The sequence below is a fragment of the Lepisma saccharinum genome, chromosome 1 (assembly GCF_977018435.1).
Source record: "Lepisma saccharinum chromosome 1, izLepSacc3.1, whole genome shotgun sequence".
NCBI classification, from domain to species: domain Eukaryota; kingdom Metazoa; phylum Arthropoda; class Insecta; order Zygentoma; family Lepismatidae; genus Lepisma; species Lepisma saccharinum.
The window spans coordinates 125,227,267-125,248,507 of NC_139229.1; the positions used below are offsets into that span (position 1 = coordinate 125,227,267).

Genomic DNA, 21,241 nt, shown 5'->3' on the forward strand with positions numbered 1-21,241 from the left:
GTTCTGTTGAATCTCTCTACAATTGAGGCTTTGAGGTCACTGTAACTCGAATAATGTTTTATTGCCTGGCTTTTAATAAATTGTTGAAACACTGAATTATAAAATTCTTTGCCATTATCTGTTTGCAAATAGCGGGGTGATCTTCCACTCTCATTGATGATTGTCCTGATGGCTTCTGTAACACATTTTCCAGTCTTGGATTTGAGTGGCACGGCCCAGGCAAATTTTGAAAATGTATCTATGACAGTAAGTAGATACTTGTAGCCCTTGTTGATTTTGTCTAAGTTTTTCAACTGCCCACTTGCCATTTCAATCAAGTCGCTCTGCCATAAATCATCTATGCCCTTTGTGACTACTGGCAGTCTCTTAAAATTATGCCTGGCTTGTCTGTGTAGTTCATCAACAATAATTTCTCTAGACATAGTATGTAAACAAGAATATTGCAACTATAGGGTGTTCAGCAGCTGAAACTGCAGGATTTTCTAAATATAATTTGTCCCCTATTTGTATTTTAAATTCCAGAGTGCCATCATCTTCAGTATAGGCTGTTTCTAATGTATTGGGATCTGTAAAATCCTCTAACTCTACACTGGTGATTTTTGGTTTGTTGTCAGCATTTGTTATTGATAAGGTGGGGTAGTGGTGTGCCTGTGGTTGAAGCCAATATTTGATCTTGATTGGTCTCAGTGTGCCCCCAACAAAAAACTGGTAATAAAATTGTGCAGGGGACAGCATATATATTTTGCCACCTGGTGTAAATGGTGAATCATATTCTTTGTTGGGGATGCTGTACAATTCAAGAATTACTGTATGTTTAGGATTCTCGATTATGCCTGTTATTTCTTTTTCTGCTGTAAGCAATCTACTTGTTACAGATTCAAGGTGCTCATTGATACTCCTAACAACATCATCATGGCCTGGCTTGATTTTTATGTCCACAGCAAGTCTCTTGTATTGTTGCACAATTTCTTGAAGCTGGGTGGCAAAAACAGACAGGGCATTTGCTTGATTGGATTCCATGGTCCCTAGCTGTTGCTTGATATTAGCTACAATTTGCTGTAAATTTTCAACAACTGCCAATTTTGAATTTTGAGCAGTAAGATCATGGACCTGTCTTCTGATATCCTCAAACAGGGCATGCAGTTCATTAATATGTTGATTCGTTGGTAGAGTGGCCACTGTCTGAGTAAGTTGTTTGATCTCTGTCTGGATATTCTTGATATCTTCTGATTTCAATATGCGATTCACTACCCTCTTAATATTTTTAAGTTCCTGTGATGTGGGCAGATTTGATACAGTATTTTGCAAAGATTCAAGTGCCAATTTTACATTGTTTAATTCAGAAGCATCAGCCACATTTTGCATAGCATTTTGGAGCAGGGCTATATCTGCCTGAGTGGGTGTTGATTGTTGTAAAATTTCAAGCTTTGTTTGGATATCATCTATCAAGTGATGAAAATGAGATAGTTCAGATTCAGTGTTGAGGTTTTCAAGTTTTGTGATTTGTTGCTGGACACTGACAAGGGTATCTACAATTCCAGGCAGGTGAGATTCTAGTACATTTGCCAAATCACTTTGCACTGCTGCTATTGTACCCTCAAGATGGGTTATGGAACTTTGAATTTTTCCAAAATCTTCATATGTTTCAAGTTGCAGCTTGATGTTTGCAACACTCCGAGTTATTGCATTCAAAGCATCAGAAGATGGCAAATTGTTCATAAAATTTTCAAGTGTCTCAATTTTTTCTTTAACCTCGGCTATGGCATTGTTCAGGGGGTCTAGATTAGGTATCTGGAGTGACTGAATCTGTTCTTTTAGAGTGGAAATCACTAGATCAAAATCTTCTTGTGATTTTATGCTTTTGACAATTGTTTGGAGCTGTGTCTGGACATTATTTATCTGCTCTTCCAATTGCTGTTTCAATTGCTCGGAGTTGGTGGCCTGGGTCTTAAATTTGGCTTGAAGAGCTGCTACAGCTTCTTCCAAACTTTGAAAATTATCTAATGTGGCCAAATCAGTATATTTCTGAAGCAGCACTTTGAGTTCAGAATCAATTTTAAGAAGAGGGTCCATGCATTGTGATTGTAAATTTGTAATTTCTAATTGAAGACTGGCATTGAGTGTGGTTTGTAAAGCTTGTAAATCACTTCTTAATTTCTTGACTCTGACATCAAGCATCAGAATCTCATCACTGTGATCTTCATGTCTTGTATGGCCAAATATATCATTAGGCATTTTTGTTTTACTGGTTATTTATTATAGAGTATCTGATTCTTAATTCTATAAAAAGGGGTATAAGCTTGTCATAGGATCCAGGGACCTCAATATATAAGCAGTCACCAGCAGAAACAGTATATACAGTGCCGGAAACCATGTTTGAGTGCTTCATTCTATAAATATTTCTCCCTACTGAAATTTTAACATCACCCTCAGGGGTTGTAATAAATTGCAATTGACCACCTACAGGTAATTGGTAATGATTTAAATTATTGTTAAATATGTACAATGTTTTGCCTGTTTCATCATCATTATCTGTAAGTATGCTGTTCAGATGAATAATTAACAAGCCACTCAGTTTAGACAGCATATCAGGAGAGGCTTGTTGTGTTGGAAGCTCCATAATAGCCTGTTTTTTGAACCCAAATAAGTTCATAGGCATGTTTATTTATTTCAAATCATGCTCTGTAATTGGGCATTGTTTGCCATTTTTCAAATCACAATGCCCCCAAGGTAGAGTATGTATGCAACATGATAAAATGCATCTCTTATCATCATGTGGGTCCAGGGCCACTTTTCTTACAACATTTGAAGTCAACAAGTGATCCTCACTCTGAATTCTATTTTCTGATGTTCTAATTGAACTCTGTGATTTGATGCAATTTTTATAATCTTCAAATACAAGATCTTTTTCCACAGTAACTCTGCCAATACCCTTGGCCTTTTTGACAACAGCACTACATGTTTTAAAACTGTACACCTTGGCACTTAACCCAGCAAATTCCACAATAACATCACCACATGTCTCATCTTTTAACTTGCCAGGCACCTTTTTGTTGTGGGGTTGAATTCTTGTATGTTCACTGGTATCAAAGTATTGAAACAATTCAGGCTGTGACATATCTTGATAAACATCTTCTGTTTGAATATCAAGAATAAAACTATCCGTGTCCATGTACAATAATTTTACACGATCACCATAAAAAGGTTTCAGCACATCATAATACAATGTTAACATATGTAATTTGGACAATTCCAATATCACAGCCCCTACGTAAATAGGTTTATCAAACTTAATCTTTGTTTTCATCATGCTGAAAAGTGCCATGTGCTCATCATAAATTCTTCTATAATTGAAGTTGGGCTTTGCAACCAATTTTTTGCTCAGGCTGGGGTCAGTAATTATTTTAACATCGGTATGTTTTCTGACATTTTCTATTGTTTTGCCATACACTGAATTCACCATCAATTTAAACAAGGCCTTATCAAATTGGCTCTTTGCAGATGTTCGAAGCTCCGTGTTTGTATCAATGTATGGTTTCAACCATCTTGAGTGCCTGAACCTCAAAACTTTTCCAATTTTGGTCACTTGAACACCATGATGCATCAGGAACTGGAGGTTTTTGTAATATATGACATAATCCTGTTTTGGCTCCAGGGTCATCATGAGCTTCTTCTGTTTAGAGCCAGGTGAGCACTTAACCTCGGAAATTGGGGGCAGATCAGAAAATTTATTGTGCAAATCATCAGGAATTGTCAGATCAACCTCTAAGAAGAGTCCATATTCACTGTCATCAAAATCCTGAAGATCCTCAATATTGAAATCTTCGACCCATTCAAGCCCTGCATATGGCAATTTATCCATCATAGCGTGACCATAGAGGTTGTTTGCATCTACATACAGTATATAATTTGATGGCCGTGCTGGATCATAATCAGGCATATGCTTGTTATTTGCTCTGGCATATCTCTGGGAACATTGCACCATCCCTCCTCTTATACCTTTCTCCATAAACAGATACGTATCTTGATCGTGGATCAGATCCAATTGCTTTTTGGTGTTGAAAAACATTGCAGACCATGCTAGGCCCGGGGCACTGTAAAAATACACTGGGTCCAGTTTATAATTTTGCATGGAAGATTTTCTGAATGCTTGCAATATATCAGCTAAGAGAGTGACATCAAGTTTTAAATATGCCATGTGATAATCACCAAATGTCTTGCATTTTAAATTGTCCCACATCAACTGGGCATGGTGATAATCTTCATCAGTGATTCCAGATCCTCTGATTTTGCTGTAAAACTCTTCTTGTGGTGGCAGGGAACACTCATCAAATTTAGAAAAATCTGTAACATAGTCATATGGATATACACCCTTCCGCCTAATTAATTTCAGGTCCTGATTTGGAAACAATGCACGTGTGATTTTGAATTGATCATCAGATAATTGAGTGGCCAGTGTATCCAGGCTAGCAGATAAAAATCTGTAAGAATCAAGAAATCTTATGTGAATAGGAACACCATCAACTTTAATTATCTTGCTAATAGATATATATTTCTCATCATTTTCAGCTAAAATATTTAAATTCTGCTTGTCAAACCCCTCGTACCTGATCAGATGATGGAAATCATAATTGGATGCTCCGTGGCAAAATATGGGGATAAATCTTGGTCTCTTGATCTGAATATTGCAGCTATTACACAGGGCCATTAAGAATTTACCATCTGTATGAGAATGGTGATGAACCTTGATATTTGTATCTGAAAATTCACAATCACATACCGGGCATTTTTCTGCATTGTTGAAATCTTCAATCTGTTCCTCTGTTAAAGGCAACATAGGCTTTGATTTTAATAAGATGTTATATGCTATGTCACGGCACTCATTTTCTATTCTATGTGCAAATATTTTGATGGCATCTGGTCCCTTGTATGAATATTCTTTAGTAACAATACCATCCTGTACAACCACATAACAAAAGCTGGAAGGTTCATGTTGCTGGTATGGTGTAGCTGAAGATTCTTCGGGATCTGGATTGCAGAATGCAAGAGATTTGAGATTTGATTCGGAATCCCAGACAATATATACAGGGTGTTCCAACAAGGCTTCATTCTTTTTGAATTTGCAATTTTCACTTGGATTGGGCATCACCATATGAACAGGTTTATGGTTGCCACAGTATTTCAGATGCTCAATTAACTTGTTTTTAGCAATTTCTGCACTCTCTTCACAAACACCATTCACCATTTTTCTACCATCAAAAACAGTTAAGCATCTTCTGCACAACTTAAATATTTTTTTATATTTGTCTAGTTGTGTTCTCACTAAAGCTTCAAGATTATGTATCAGAGTGTAATGATATGTACCATCCCCTTCAATTAAGAGCAGATCAATCGGAATTGCAGATTCATCATCAAGTGTACTGATTCTGAGAGGTGCTATCGGGCAATTGCCAGTGGAACAAGTAAATACATTAATAGATAATTGTTTGCCATCGATGTGCCTGGCCTTTTTTTCAAATTTATCAATATTCTGAACTGACATTGGATATTCCAAACCCTCCATTGCATCGTCAAAATCGTGCTCATGCTGTTTGTAATAAGTTATTCTCTCAGGATGGCTTGAAACTGGATACAAAGCAGCTAATATACACCACAAAAAACATTTCTGGTCGGTGTTTTTTATATTGACCACGGCTCTTTTGTTTTTGATATTAGCAGGTAATGGCAGATATGTAGAACCTTTTAATGGGCTGAATTCAGAAATATTAACATATAACTTGTGCGATGAACCGCATAGGCTCCATCCGGACTCTTTTGCCGCAAATTCAGAGTGTTTCATGTTCAGTTGATCCATCAATCTGCTTATTATTGTGTCTAAATTTGCGTTTGAATATACCGGTACAGTTTCTGTTACGTGGGGGTGTGTAAATTTTGTGTCATTTGGTTTCTTATATTGTACAAACAATTTGAGAAAAAGCTTATAAGAGCCATTTTGTGCATTTAGAATTGCCTGCAGATTAGGATTTATACTGTTCAAGAAATTCTCAATGCCACATCTTGGCTCCGATACAAACCGATAATCCCTTAATTGGCCATTAAAACTGCTACGGATGGGTGGTGCATGGCGTGGCTGCTTTGCTGCTCTGGCATTAAGAGGTACTTCGTGCCTTCTTTTCAGGCCAGATGTGGATGGTTGAGGGGGCAATATTGATGACTGTACAGAGCAAGTATCTTTATGTTTATATGTGAAATATTCCATGTTATATTTTCTATTGCATTTGGGGCAAATTTTTGTGGGAGTTTTGTATTTGTCTGGATTACAAATTTTTTGATGCTTGGCCCAATTAGAGCTGGATATATTCTTATTGCACTGATTACAATATTTTTGATTTGGCATTTTTGCTGTTGTTTATTATATACAATTTCCTGGGTTTCAATTCAAAATTTTATACTAGATAAAAATATCAGTTGGCTTCAGCCGTGTGATTTGTATGTGTGTGTATGTATGTATGTGTGTATACACTTAATATTTTTGGCTTTGGTATTTATATAAAATTTCCTGGGATTCAAATCTAATCTCTATGAATTAATATTAATAATATTAATCTTATGACAGGTTGTAAAGCCAATAGCTTACAAGTGGAAAATCATTCACACTGACCCAGCGCAAATGCCTGCACAAACATGCATATCTTGAATAGCAATAACCTTGTTATGTATAACAGGCTGGGACAAATATAAGCTTGACTCTAAATATGAGTGGATTACAACAAATATCAGATTTTATATTGTTCAATATGAATTTAAACCAGTAAGTATGAGAAGCACTGTATCAACACATCTGTTCCCCTCAGTCACTCTCACATAACTGGCTGATGCAATAATCGGGAATTTCTGTAAATACTGGCGCTGAGGAAAAAATCAATACTACCGTCTCGGGAATTCCACACATTGCCACAGAGGAGAAACATGCAAACACGAAGCAATTCTAGAGGTAGGCTCTGCATATTGCATTGTTTTAATATTAGATAAGCAAATTGAATAGTATCCAATTAAACTTAAACCTGAAGTAAATATGTATAGGTAGGTATGGATACAAGTTTATAGACAAACTGATGCAATTTTTGTAAATCTGCTTGAGGAGGGGTTTGATATTTTCTGAATTATAAAATTCTTGGGTTAGGCAGGTGCTACACTTGAACAAATAGACATGTTAAGCAAGTTTTAAGTATAGCAAATCTGCTGGAGAGGGGTTCGTACTTTCTGAAAAATTCCCGAGGGCATTTTTTACAAAAATCTTGAATTATAAGAGCTCCACGCTTGAACAAAAAGCTCATGTAACCATGTTGAGCAAGTTTTAAGTGTAGCAAAGCTGCTGGAGAGGGGTTCGTACTTTCTCGTCCTGTCCCCACCACAAACCCCACTACTACATCCCAACTTCATATTTTCGTGGATTCTGAACACACACCACCAATGTCATTCCACCATTTCAGTCTACAATTTTAAAGCTAAAGTTAGAAGTTCAAAAGACATGCTGCTTTCTGTTCATCTTCTAAGCCTGTTGTGTGTTGGGTCGAAACCACCGGCCATGTTCCAACCCTCTTTCACGACCGCGAGCACCTACAGTGATCGCGCCGGTCGGCAGCAGTGTTGCCTTGTCAAGAAAAGTGAAAAAAAGATGCGAATAAAAAATGAATTAATTAATTTTCGAGACGTTGATGCAGAAGATGAAAATATTCATCAGTGGTTCTCTAGAAACAGCCTTTCTCGGTGTTCAGTTAAAATTTGAAAATTTTCTGTCGACTGGTTCTCCAGATAATAGTGACCAAAGTTACCCCCATAACTTACATGGAAAATGCTCAAACTTTTCGCCAGAGTAGGAGAGAGGATTGGGTCATCGACTTTTTAAAAAATCAAATTTACCGGGCCTCACAAAGGTTGAGAACCACTGCTCTAGACAACGGGCGTACGCAGAGAGGGAGCTGATGGGGCCTACAGCCCGTCCCGAAATTTTGAGAACAAAAATTTTCAAACGGTAAAGATCTTGGAAAAAACCAAAGTAGTGATAAAACCCTGTGATAGTCGCTCACGGTCGGATGTGTGGTTTTAACGTCGCCATTTATCGATGAATGTTTTGTCAGCACCCTTCCTCGATCTAGCCGAATTTCTGATGTTCTTCCTTTACCCCACGATTTTGTTTTCAGTGTTAGATCTTCTAGCCACTAGGGGCAGGCACGTATCCAGGAATTCCTTTCGGGGGGGGCTCAACACCATTTTTAAGGTGTATAGTAAGAACCTCACAACAATTGTATGTTTAAGACCAGTGGTGGCAATTGGGTTCAAAAACGTGGGGGGGGGGGGCGGAGGGCGGTGCAAGGAAAGTTTACTTTCTCTTGATAAACAAGGCTAAACATTAAGAGGCCATAATGTTGAGGCAAAAAAATAGGGAGCAACTGTAAGGCTGTCATTTTAATCAGAACGTGAAATCGGAACATTTTTTCCCACTCGACTCCTCTGTTTCGATGCATTAACATTGTGTGCCGGAACCATCTCAGTATGTGTGTTTGTCCATTTGTTCTCATCAGGCATAAAAATAATCTATGGTATCTTTGAGTGTTTTTACGAAGCTGTTATACATGTACGGGATGAACAATCCACTCGACAACACAAGATTCAAATTATGGGCTGCAAACTGGACGCAGACAGCTCTCGAATATTTCTCTCTGATTCGAGCCTGAACACCACTAACGTGTCTTGTCCTCCCATGTTTGAAGCTCTTATAAAAGCCGAAACCCACCAAATTGTTCAGATTCAGGCCTTACCACTCACAAGTGTTCAAAAATGCCTGTCACAGCTTCCGTTGTCTTGTCATATATCGGCACGAAACAAAGGAAGTCTTCTCGAATACAGCTGGATCACGAAACAATTAATGCACAGTGAAAATCCTTCCGTTCCCAACACATCTAATGTTTCATCTCCCAATATGATCAAATGCTTATTCATTTATCTCCAGTGACGTGCCCAAGGGAGGGTTATAATAATATAATCCGTCGCGCTACAGCCCATGAAGGGCCTAGGCTTATCTACCGACTGCCGGTCTCCCTTCCCACGCTTTCCATCGTCACCTCTAAGCGTGGAGATCTTCAACCAGTATTGGAATAATCGGGGGGTCAGCCCGACGTATCCCCAGCCGTTATAGTGGGTCTCCGTGACCGGATTACGCTCACTCACTCGGAGCTCCCCAATTTCCTCACGATTGTGGGTTGCCAGCGGCCTTATACGTAGGCCGAATAAATTCCGACCAGAGCCGGATTCGAACCTACGCCGCCCCGCATGACCCCATTTGATCCAATATTCCTTTTCTTTAAAAAAAGATGAACGTCAAAGACAGGGAAAAAATGGCAAAATCAGGACTGACCACCAAAAATAGTATGCGTAACCCCTCTCCCTTCCGAAAATCCTGGGCACGCCACTCTTTATTTCAGACACATTTTTAAAATCAACTCACCAGAAGATTTTATCATTCCGTATTGGAGATTGAAGTAAGATGCGTTCTTCCTGTAGTTTTGGATATGATCCTTTAGGGTGCTGTCTGCCTGCCTTCACACCAAACCTTAAGAAGGCCCTAATTTTCCATCCTTGTGAATTGAAAAATTTCCTGGGGAGAGGGTTGAACTCCCTGTGCCCCATCTTGGATACGTGCTATTATCAATAACAGGGTTACGGAACATTCTCCGTCTTGCCTCGATAATTATTTCTCTCCTTAAATTATTGTCACATTATTTTATTTCACACCACAAGAAACAAAAAACCTCATTTTATCTAGTGTAAACCTAAAACTTTCGGGGGGGGGGGCTCGAGCCCCCTAAGCCCCCCCTCTGGATACGTGCCTGACTAGGGGGGCGGGTTCGCCGAAGCCCTGGTTTCTGAGCCTGTGCGCGACCAACGACGTACCTAGTTTTTATTGAAAATTCGATCTGCCGGCTAACAAAGAGTGCGTTCTTTGTCTGTGATTTCTATTGAACTGTGATATTTGTGTAATAACTGAACAGTTGGTGTAGTAAGCTGGACAGAAGGGAACACAGACTAGAAGGAAAGATGAGCGGAAATTACGAGATAAAGTGACTCAATAGATGGACAGTTTGATTCAGATGACCATTGAGGCCCATCGCGTAACATTTGTAGTAGTGCCGTGAAGAATGAAAAGGACTTTCAGCCACCAGTTATTTTATTTGCAAAATAAGCTCATTTTTTAAATTTCCTCCCCAATAGCGAAGTGGTCTCCTGTAATCAAGGAATCCCGGGTTCGATACCCGCTGGAGGCACATAGTGGTTCGGATCCTACTTTAAACTGTGGGTATAGTCCCGATTAACCTTTATGTGCATAAAGTGGACTTAGGAAAACTCATTTGTCTAGTTTTATGGGCGTACACCCAACGGCGAAAGAAACAGTAGGCGAATTGTCCACCACCATTTTCATTCTGTCTGAATTACACAATGTGATGACAATGAATTGAAATAAAGACGTCAATAAGCAGAGAACTATGCCTGGTTCAAACCAACATAGTTTCATTCCTTAAAACAACACAGGATGTAGAATAAAAAAGTAATGAAAATAGCGGTGGACAATTTGCCTACTGTTCCTTTCGTAATTTTTCTCGCGCGACCCACGAAGGTTAAAATTGCCCCAATTGCCCCTTTTTTTTTTTTTTTTTTTTTTTTTTTTTTTTTTTTTTTTTTGGAGGTGTATCTTTGAACGACTTTTGTAATTGTAATAACGAAATATTTTATAGTGCATGTCGCTGTTCCCTAGAATTCAGCTATGTGATATCCGAGGGGGAAAAATTGATTTCACTTTGTTCTGTCGTCGGATCCAATCCATCTATGCGCCACCTCTCGAGGGTTAAACTTACGTTCAGTCCCGATTAGCCTATCTGAGCACAAGGTGGACTTCACGAAAACTGTACGAATCAAATCCATGGACGATGTGAATGCCTGCATAGCACAATGTTAAAATCAATCATTTCGGCCTTCAGGAAATATTGCTATTGTTCGAATTAAAGACGTGTAGAGTTCAAATGAAAACAAAAAGTAGAACTTCGTTTTGGCTCTCATGTTACAAAATGGGCACGCCCAAGGTGGAAAAAAAAGAGAGAGAGAGACTTTCACTTTGCCCTGTTGGCTGTTTTCCGTAACGCGAAGCACGATGTGGTAATTCCTTCGATCACAGTTTAAGACTTTCAAGTACAGTGATATTATATTTACAGTCTGTATTTATTCATGTGTGGGCCGACGAATGCAGAAAATACCGTGCAGTGTAATTTCAGTACTCTTGCAGAGTCCGGCTTACGGATGCTGGTCTTCCATATGCTGACACTCGTCCACGAACATCTACCTTCTGTGAACTTGCTGCCAGATACGGAGTTCTGATGGAGGTATGCCTTTTTATCTAGTACTGCTCAACTGTAAATTCGTGTAGTAGTAAAATGTTGAACATTTTGTGTCGTTTCTATATTCATATACACTAATCGCGACGATGAGCGTGAATAATGATAATATAGATGAAGGATTTCATTCATTGATTTGGTTATTTTTACGTCACTTTTCTGCCTCTTCTGGCTCATCGCGACAATGAGGATGAATGGTGATAACATGTATTAGATAAAGGGACAATAGCAAACATACATAGACATAACACAAGTGTCACAGACATAGGCTTAGCTACGGGGTGTGCCGGGTGTGCCTAGGCACACCCTAATGGGCTGCTTTATCAAAGAGAATTAAAGACAGATATTTCAATAAGAGAGAAAATAAGCGGCAGTTTATAAGAAGTTGAAAATGTCATTACTTGGTACAAACGTGTGCATTATCGCTGATGAAACGGGTGTCTATAGATTTTCGATTTTTTTTATGTCATTGGAGAAAAGATATTTACTGCATTCTACTCTGTACTACAGCTCTTTACTTCTATACCTGTCAGAGCTTTCTCCAAACTTTCCCAAGTTAAGACTAAATTAAGAACAACTCAGAAGCAGGATAGATTGGAAACCCTGCTCTTGGTATTTCTGGAACAGGAAAAAGCTTAGTCTATTAATATAAATTAAGTTATTGATGAGTTTAAGAACAATGTACCTTTTGAGAGACGTGTCTGGTTATAGATGACGTGTATTTTGATGTATTTGTAACATTTATGAACATTTTGTGTGTGTGTAATTTCTATGCAATTTGATTTTTTTCTACTACATATATTCAGAAATTTTCAACACTGTCATTTAGTGAATTTATATTCCTTTACAAGCATCAAAGCAGTTAAAGAGCCAAGTGATTGTGTTGCAAAATATGATATTAAAAAGGTACAAGACCTCATTTTTTTCTTTGTGCACACCCAAATATAAAGTTCTAGCTACGCCTATGGTCACAGAGGATTATACTGGCTGAGCACGCTATTCTAAGCACGAATGTTGACCGCCGACTTACGTTCCGAAGTGGTTAGCACACCACGCTACGACGCCAGGGATCGCGGGTTGAAATCCCTGCCTGGGCATGTGTGTTCTTTGTGAGTGTCTCTTCATCATCCTCATCTTCGCGATTATCAAAAGTGTCAGAAAATCGAAGTAGAAACCGCGTCAATGAACGAAATTTTACAGTTTCGTAGAGTATTTATCAACACTTGCGGTTTGAGGAAACATACCGTCGTATCCTAGAAAACAACAGCGACAAAACTCGCAAAACATTTTCAAAGTACACCCAACGACGAAAGAAATAGTAGGCAAATTGTTCGTCACCATTTTCATTCCGTCCGTTTTCCACAATGTGATGATCATGAATTGAAGTAAAAAGGTCAATAGGCAGAGGCAACATGTGTTATGTATCAACAGAAATTCATTCCTTAAAGCAACACAGGGTGTGGAATAAAGGGTAATGAAAATAGTGATGGACAATTTGCCTATTATTATTTTTGCCGTTGACTGTACATGGCGGCTAATGAGTCTTATCAAATTCGGTGGTTATTTTTTTTCTTCGGCTGATTTAGGCATCACTGTTTGCCAACTCTGTGATTGTTTTATTTTCGTCCTGTATCAACTTGACTCCGGCACGCGTTTTCGGCGGCAAAACTGGCTGTGGGTTTTAAATCAGTGGAAAGGGTTGGTGTACTTCATGCACTGTTGCCAGTTTCACTTGCCCGCCGCGGTTTAAGAAAACATGCCGTCCTGTCCTAAAGTCGTTTTCACGTTCAGAAGACACAATGGGCTCTTATGGGCAATGCTTTTCTTAAGGGAAAATACGAGCGCGCTGTTGTGAAATTTCTCGATTTACAAATTTAGCTTGCGTAAAATCGGTACCTGCAGTTTTGCAGGAAATTTTGTAGAGAATACGATGGTGAACACAAAAAACTGGTAACTTGCTTACGTATTTTTAGATAAATTAAATACTCAAATTTTCTGTGAAAACAAAATTTTTGCATTGTTTTCGTTCCTAACGTTGAAACATGCCGTAAAATTGAAGTATTCATTATGAAAAAAAATTGACACTGTTTTTTAATTGTCATAGCTGATGGTGGTGCTCATAATTTATCAGTACTTTAAAGAATATTCGCATTAAAAAATATTCAAATAAAGTATGTGGAGATTTTTTATATTCGTGCAATAGAAAATGTCGTCGCTGGCCATTTTTTGTTCTGTAATTCCAAGTCAAAACTTCCAGCGACAAAGTTGTGGAGAAAATAATGAAATTATTTTTTATAACCACTGAAAGGTTCCCAGAAATATTACTTCCATGCATTTGGAGTTTCTTTCTAACCCGAACCGCGCGCGAAGTAAGGAGACGTTGTCTGGCCATCTTGAGCTGACTCGTCGCAGCATTCCGGCTATCACCACCAAGTTTTCGAGTTATTTGATTTCCATTCAGTAAATATATTAACTTCATGCAGTTTGTTATAATATAATTGCAATTACTTAAATTTAATAATTGACAATTATTTCCATTGCTGCTGTTCTGAGCAACATTAGTGCTGTCGCAAATACACGTTGTTTTTGTTTACATTACTGTCGACATTAATACTGAAATGAAGATCACCTTTCAGTTTCCAACGAACACATAAATTCATAGACACCATATTAACCCTTGAAAGGCTTTCCAACACGTGACAAAATACGGGGCTTCAGGATAGAAATATGACATGCCTTGCTTGATTCATTGACGTCTTATCAGTTCAAGTGGGCCATAACTCATTTGTTTGTTTGGGTTGCAACTTGACTCTAACCCATGTGCCAATTTCCCCATCTTGCGTGAGAGATCTGCTTTGGTCTGTTTCGACTTTTTTCCTCTCTCGAAAGAGTGTTTTCAGGTGTGTGAGCGCTCTGTGATTTTTACTTTTTTAAGTGATTTCTGAAGTGTGATTGTTATAGACAACTGGTCTTTATTTCGTGCATTACACTCGCGCGTGTATTGATCGCAATGGATCGTAGTAAAAAAGGCACGATAATTAAAAGTGGCGAGAGAACAGAAGTCTTACGTGTGTTCCCCTACTTGAAGGAAAGAACCCCGGACGTAGCCAATCGTTTATTGTTAGTGAACTTTGCAAAGCGCCTGGTGTCAGTAAAAGCACCTTCTTTACATTAAGAAAGGAAAGTGGCAAAGGACCAGTCACTACACCGCGAAAAATAATTACATATAATTATCATTATATATACAAAATATGTAACACCTTCATGGTGAAGGAAGCTCATTATTTCTCGGCGACATGAGCTAGCGCTGTATTGGCAACAGTGTGCGGTTTCTCCATAAGCGCCGTTGTGTCTTATGAACGTGAAAACGACTTTTTTTTAATATATATATATATATATATATATATATATATATATATATATATATATACCGTGCGTCCATTTCGATCTGCAGCCGAGAGATCGGGAGAAGCGTGGCGGGCGGCGCTGGCGGAGATGCCGACATTTGCGGCCTGAAATGCCCGCTTATTTTTATGGACATATGCAGACATTTATATAAATATTGCAAAACGAGCACTAACCTGTGTTATAAGAGTATGGTTTTAATTTTAGTAGCTTAGTGGCTGTATGTGCTGATGATTTTGACACTCCCATCTCCTGTGAAACACGGCGTAGAGGTTTGTTTGGATAACTTTCTAACGCTGCCCCAATTTCATCGAGTTCATCGAGGAAGCTCACGAAAACCATTGACTTTTAATGGTTTCGTCGGCAGCGTAATCTTGATACAGTGTTGCACATTCGAAACCTCCAAACGATCCCCATCGACACAAAACTCTTTCAAGGATATAAACTTAAGCAGGACGTTGCTGGTCAAAAGTATGATTAAAATGTTTTATTATCTGTGACTCTTATCGTCACTTCTAAAGCGTATTTTTTTTGTGTATATAATTGCAGAACTTGGATAAATTACAGATGATGAATTATAACCCAGGTTAGTGCTCGTTTTGCAATATTTATATAAATGTCTGGATATGTCCGTAAAAATAAGCGAGCATTACAGGCCGCAAATGTCGGCATCTCCGCCAGCGCCGCCCGCCACGCTTCTCCCGATCTCTCGGCTGCAGATCGAAATGGACGCACGGTATATAAAACATTACTTTTATGCAAACCGATGTTTTCTGTTTTCTGCTGATTTAGATCTCACTTTTGTCCAGTGACGGCTCCTGTGGTGGTTGCAGTCAGTGCCTGCCCAAGATTTTCGAGAGAGAGTTGGGGGGAGGGGATTACATATACTTTTATACAGGGTCTTTCTTTCCCCTTTGTGCGCCTGACGACGGCACGCTTGGCTGCCGGCCGGATGCCAACTCCCGCCAAATCGTGTGCGATATCTCCGCTATGGAAATGTCCTCGGGCATCCACTCGTTTTTGACACGGTTTTAGGAAATTTGTGGGCTGATACTGGAGATTTGTGTTAAATTTTATGCAATAATAGGCTAACAATTGGCCATAAAAAGCCTTTTCTTGTTCCTTGGCCAGATAATGTAGGCGTTTATGTTTAAAAACAGTCTCGTGACATTTCTGAGTGGTATTCATTGATTGATTGAGTTGGTGTTTTAAGTACACTTTATGCACAGTAAGGCTAATCGGGACTGGGCCTACAGTTTAAAGTTGGATCCAAACCACTGTGCTTCCATCGGGTATGGAACCCCTTGATCACAAGGCGACGATGTTACCACTACACCATCGGGGAGGCACAAAAGTTGTAAAGGAGAGAATGCATTGACGTCCCGTGAAATTTTTTGCACCTTATTAAATCAATATTGATTACAGCCTGCAAAAAAATTGGATCCAAAAATTTTCTTGCTCGTTTCGCTTCGCTCGCAATATATCATTATTCTCTGTAATGCATTGTAAATTACCAGAACTACGATGTGCCTGAGTGAGTGGTATTCATGTTTCTCAGGTATAGTGTTCTTTTGTGACTTGTTTTACTCACAATGCTTCTTTCGAGGATAACAGTTTTTCAGTGCCTAATCCATGAAAAATGTTCAGCACGTTTAGTTTGATTTGATTTATTTTACTTCGTTTTTTGTGCCACTTTTGGCTAATTTGTGAAGATTCAGATGAGTGATATGATTAAATTGATAACATCCATGCCCAGGTCAGGAATCGAACCTGGGAACCCTGGCGTCGTAGGGTGATGTGCAGAACTATTAATACCTATTTTGTATTGTGTTCTTATTTTCCTGCTTATTTTGCGATTTTTTAGTGCCTATCAATTCACATCCTGTTTATAAGCCCTTATTTAACCTCCCTTAGATTTGTAATAGTGATGACCGTGGATGGTGTAAATAATATAGGGCACTGAAAAGTCTCATATAAAAATTATGTAACATATTGAAAACAGTTAGAAATTAAACTTGTGAGAATTCTTTCAGTCTATAGACTTGTATTTCTGCCCTTTGGGCGCTTGACGTTTACCACTTTTAGTCCTCAATTTGTAATCTGATACGAATCGTACGTAAAAATGTTTTGTTGTATTGATTGATTGAGTTGATGTTTTAAGTCCACTTTATGCGCATTAAGACTAATCGGAACTGGACCTACAGCTTAAAGTGGGATCCGAACCACTATGCACCTCCACCGGGAATCGAGCCCGGAGCCTATTGATTACAAGGCGACGACAGTACCACTGCACCATCGGGGAGGCCCTACATTTTGTTGTAATGTGTGCATATGTGGCATTATTAAAACTATAGAAAAACACAAATAATTCTTGGAACACTATACGCTTAATAAACACTGTATAAAACAATAGAAAATTGCAAGAACACTTGTAACACGTAACCACTTTAAAAATACGACTGAACTGAGATCGCGAAGTTACTGAAATGAAATGGGGTTGGCACTCTGGTGCCACGAGCTGTTAGGAAAGTTAATCCCCTTTTAGCGTGTCTTGTTACCAAAGCTACATGAAATTTCCTAAAAGAAACATGACAAAAATGAAGGGATGCAGGAGGGCAACATTTCCAACATCCCCCTTGACAATTAACGTGCTTATTTTGAATTTAATTGTAACTCTAATTCTGAGAACTTGAAGTCATTTTGAAGCTAGCAGCTTCCATAGCGGAGATATCGCACTTGATTTGTTGGGAATTGGCATGCGTGTGAGCGGCAGCCAAGCGTGCCGCCATCGGGCGCACAAAGGGGAAAGAAAGACCCTGTAGTAGTCAGCCCTTATTTGCCATAATATATCATGGGGCATGATCTGACGAAATATGTTGACCAAAATATGAAGCTGTGGCTGGTATTTTTATATGACCACTAGCTTGAGTAATGGTATCTGTGTTGCTAATTTCCTCCCCTTTCAAAGCAGTCCTCATGGACTCTATTATTTCCTTTCTGTATTGTTGACACTTCTTGAGTGAAAGTTCCTCCTTGTGGGAACAGATTGAGGTAGCCGCTTTTTCACAATTTCATCCTGCACTGGTTTGCTTTGGACTGTTTGAAAAAAATGTACATATTACTTGTAAGTTTGCAAAAAATGTGAACATATTGCTGGATGCTGCATTCATCATAATCAAATTCAGCTGATGTGCATGGCAACAGGGGCAGCTGCTCCTCAGGTGGCAAAGCTGCATCTCAACTCCTTCTCCCCCTAATTTCCAATATATATTTTGAAGTGCATTTGAATTATTTATTTATTTTTAGATTTTAGTTTATTTTTAATTTGAAACATCTTCATCTAGGGTCGATCCTCTTGAGATAAACACTAATTTACTTTCATGTAATCATGAAAGCCCTTTTTTGGATATATAAATATAAAATATAAAATTACACTAATGGGATTTTCCGTGGACACTATATACACCCCTTTTTCATACTCACGAATACAATAAAAAAGTGTCTCATCAAAGGTTCTGCCCCCTCTCCCAATCAGAGGGTCTGCGGACAAATAGTGTAGTTCCTTAAAAAAAGTTTAAAAATGATATAAATAGAAATATTGCTAAGTATAAGAAACAAATGTTGGTTTGCACACAAACACAAAATACAAACTACAACATTCAGCAAAGAAACAAAAGCATTCAGAAAACATCGAACCAAGCTCGATAATACTGCGATGATGAGATCGAACGTTGAACAGATGAAATGGATGCCTTTACCACGTTGAAACCTAGGATCTTCGGTTTCGCAGCACTTTACGCTATCTAGTGATATATTTATTATTTATACATATGCCATATCATGAACGCCCCCTCCAAAACACTGTTTCAGTCTGAAATTATCATGTTCCTTCAACACGCTTATAATAATTAACATAAATTATTGTGACTGAAATGAAATAATGTGTGAAATATATAATTTTCAGGTGGACATTCATTTTCCAGGAAGGGGCCATGGACCCCCCTAGTCCCCCCACTTCAGGACGTTCATGCACGTACGTACTGAATCGTTAAGTGCAAATGTACAGCCCATAAGACAAAAAATACGGTCCTTGTGCTATGCGTGTTCTGCTGCATCAGTCTGATGAGTTGGCAACACTGGTAAGTGGTGGCATTCTTCTTGCAACCCCCTGGCTCCAATACCCCAAGTTAGGGGAGAGGCAGGTAAAGTGCTCAAGATGCTTGTAAAAGCATAGGGAGGCCTCCAGTACCCTCTTTTGAAGTGGCAGAAACCGAGTACACCACCTCACGGAAAGACTGATTTCCATTTCGTGCAAAGGCAAATGAGAACTGGGGTATTGCCAAGTATTGGTTGATACTTTTGCACCGATCCTAGCCGATACCATTGTTTTTGAGTCGCTAGAAGCACGGCCAAAATCAAAATTTGTTCCTTTTCAAAGTTTTGTTCACCTTTTCCAACGTACCTTTGGTTTTGAAAAAAAAAAATAGTTGTGCATTTGTTAAATGAACCTGCACTCAAGTTTCTGTGAACAGTAAGTACGCGACACAAAGATCCGTATGCAGGGCAGATAAAACTCGCAGTCAAGTATCTTACAAATCAAGCGTAACGTGAAATTATCCCCATAGGAGTTTGCTGCTTCTATTTAATTCTCTTAGAAGTGTACCAGCCTTTGTTAGTACAGATGCAGTCTCATGTAACAATAACCCCAATGAGGTCCCAAAAGCCAACGAGCCACCTGTAGGTAATCCTTCCACTTTCTTTGGTGTTTGCGGACATCTCTCTCTTTAGAGACCTCCCGCAGTCAAAAATGTCATCACCCATGAAAGTGGTGGATGTGTCTCAGATATAGTACATACATACATACCATATTCATGGATATTTAAATAACTGGGCTAACCCCCCCCCCCCCCGACCTTTTCCTTCCCAATTTTAGACTTTTGTTTTTCTGACCTGAATAACTGGGTTTCAACAGGCATGTTTCGGCACAAGGAATGCAGCAAGGGAATAATTTTCTTTCAATGACAGTTGATTGCACTTACTCTCTGGAAAGTGTAGTGATGGGTTTGGATTTCCTTCCACGCCGAGCGATAGAACTATGCATTTTTTTTAAAAAAATCATTTGCCGATAGTATATATATCGAATGCAAAATCACGTCGGAATATCACTGTACTGAAGTCAATCACCTTATATAGAAGCAAGAAACTGGTACATTTTCATTCTCTCCTTAAATTTCGTTGACTAATTTTTATTCTCATTGATAAAGGAAAAAAAAATGAGACTAGATTGGTTTCACATTACAGCTTTACTGTTAGTTTTAGACATAGTATCCGGGGTTGGTAAATCAATTACTCTTTTGTTCACGGATTATTAAATGTTAGTTTTGGAAGAGTAATCCCTTAGTTTTAGAGGAGGTTGTAGAGACATGATCTCATTTTTCGACATTGGGCGAGAGGGGGACGACAATGACACGAGTGCCTTGCTCTTAGCTTCGCTTAATATTTCTCTAATATTTGAAACATCTGATTGATTGTCACTTATCTATAAAAAAAGATTGTATTGTAAAGTTGAGGTGCATCGTTGCAACAGAGCATCGTTTGGTGGGTTAATTTATTCATCACCCCTATACGGCGCACACTTTTAGAAGGAACATGAGTTCGGTCAATACCCAGCCAGTGCTACTGCGCTGTTGCCAAACTAACTGCTAGCGCAAGGGAAGGACAGAAAATTTGCGATGTGTCCATTATTTTTGATAATGCATGCACGGTATATATGAGTACAGCGAAATAATATAGTGAATATTTCTACACAGGATTATAATATCATATCACTGTAGCATATACGAGAAACCCATACCTGAAAGAAGCTTGAAGGTATTTATTCATCACCGCTCTCCTCGCCTTCCTCGGTCTCCGCATGGACGTCCGCAGGATATTTTCCAGGGAGGGGCAAGGAAGGTGCTTTTTTCCAGGGGGGGGGGCAAACAAGGCCCATTTTCCTCCATAATAGTGTTGTTCCCTCAAAAACATTGCTTAAATTTGAATATCATAATCATGCAATAATTAACACATATTATTGTGGCTGTGATGAAATTATATGTGAAAAATATATAATTTTTGGTTCACTTTCATTTTCCAGGGGGCCACGGTACCCTTGCCCCCCCTCCCGGACGCCCATGGGTCTCCGTGTCACTGATTTCACTCATTTCCGAATCACTCTCCTGGAGGTTAATGATTAGATTTTGCACCCTTGGTGCCTGTACTACTGGTTCTAAGTTTTGAGAGTGACATTATTTATAATAAAAAGAGCACACGGAACACACACTATCGCACGAAAGGGCTGTATTTAATCTTTTCACAAACTGTTCTTTGTGGCGCACGAGTGAACGATG

The 21,241-nt window shown here is 38.9% G+C and overlaps 1 protein-coding gene across 3 annotated transcripts in view; it reads left to right on the top strand.

Annotated features, from left to right (window-relative positions):
* Positions 1-21,241, top strand: part of AlaRS (alanine--tRNA ligase, cytoplasmic) — a 115,558-nt gene that overhangs the window by 29,521 nt on the left and 64,796 nt on the right. Inside the window, exon 1 of one of the 3 annotated variants that reach the window (XM_083138340.1) lies at positions 11,207-11,435. The exons of the other annotated variants lie outside the window; for them this stretch is intronic. The gene's annotated coding sequence lies outside the window, so the exon portion shown is untranslated. Of the gene's footprint in view, positions 1-11,206; positions 11,436-21,241 lie in introns of those variants that run through there. 3 annotated transcript variants of the gene reach the window in all.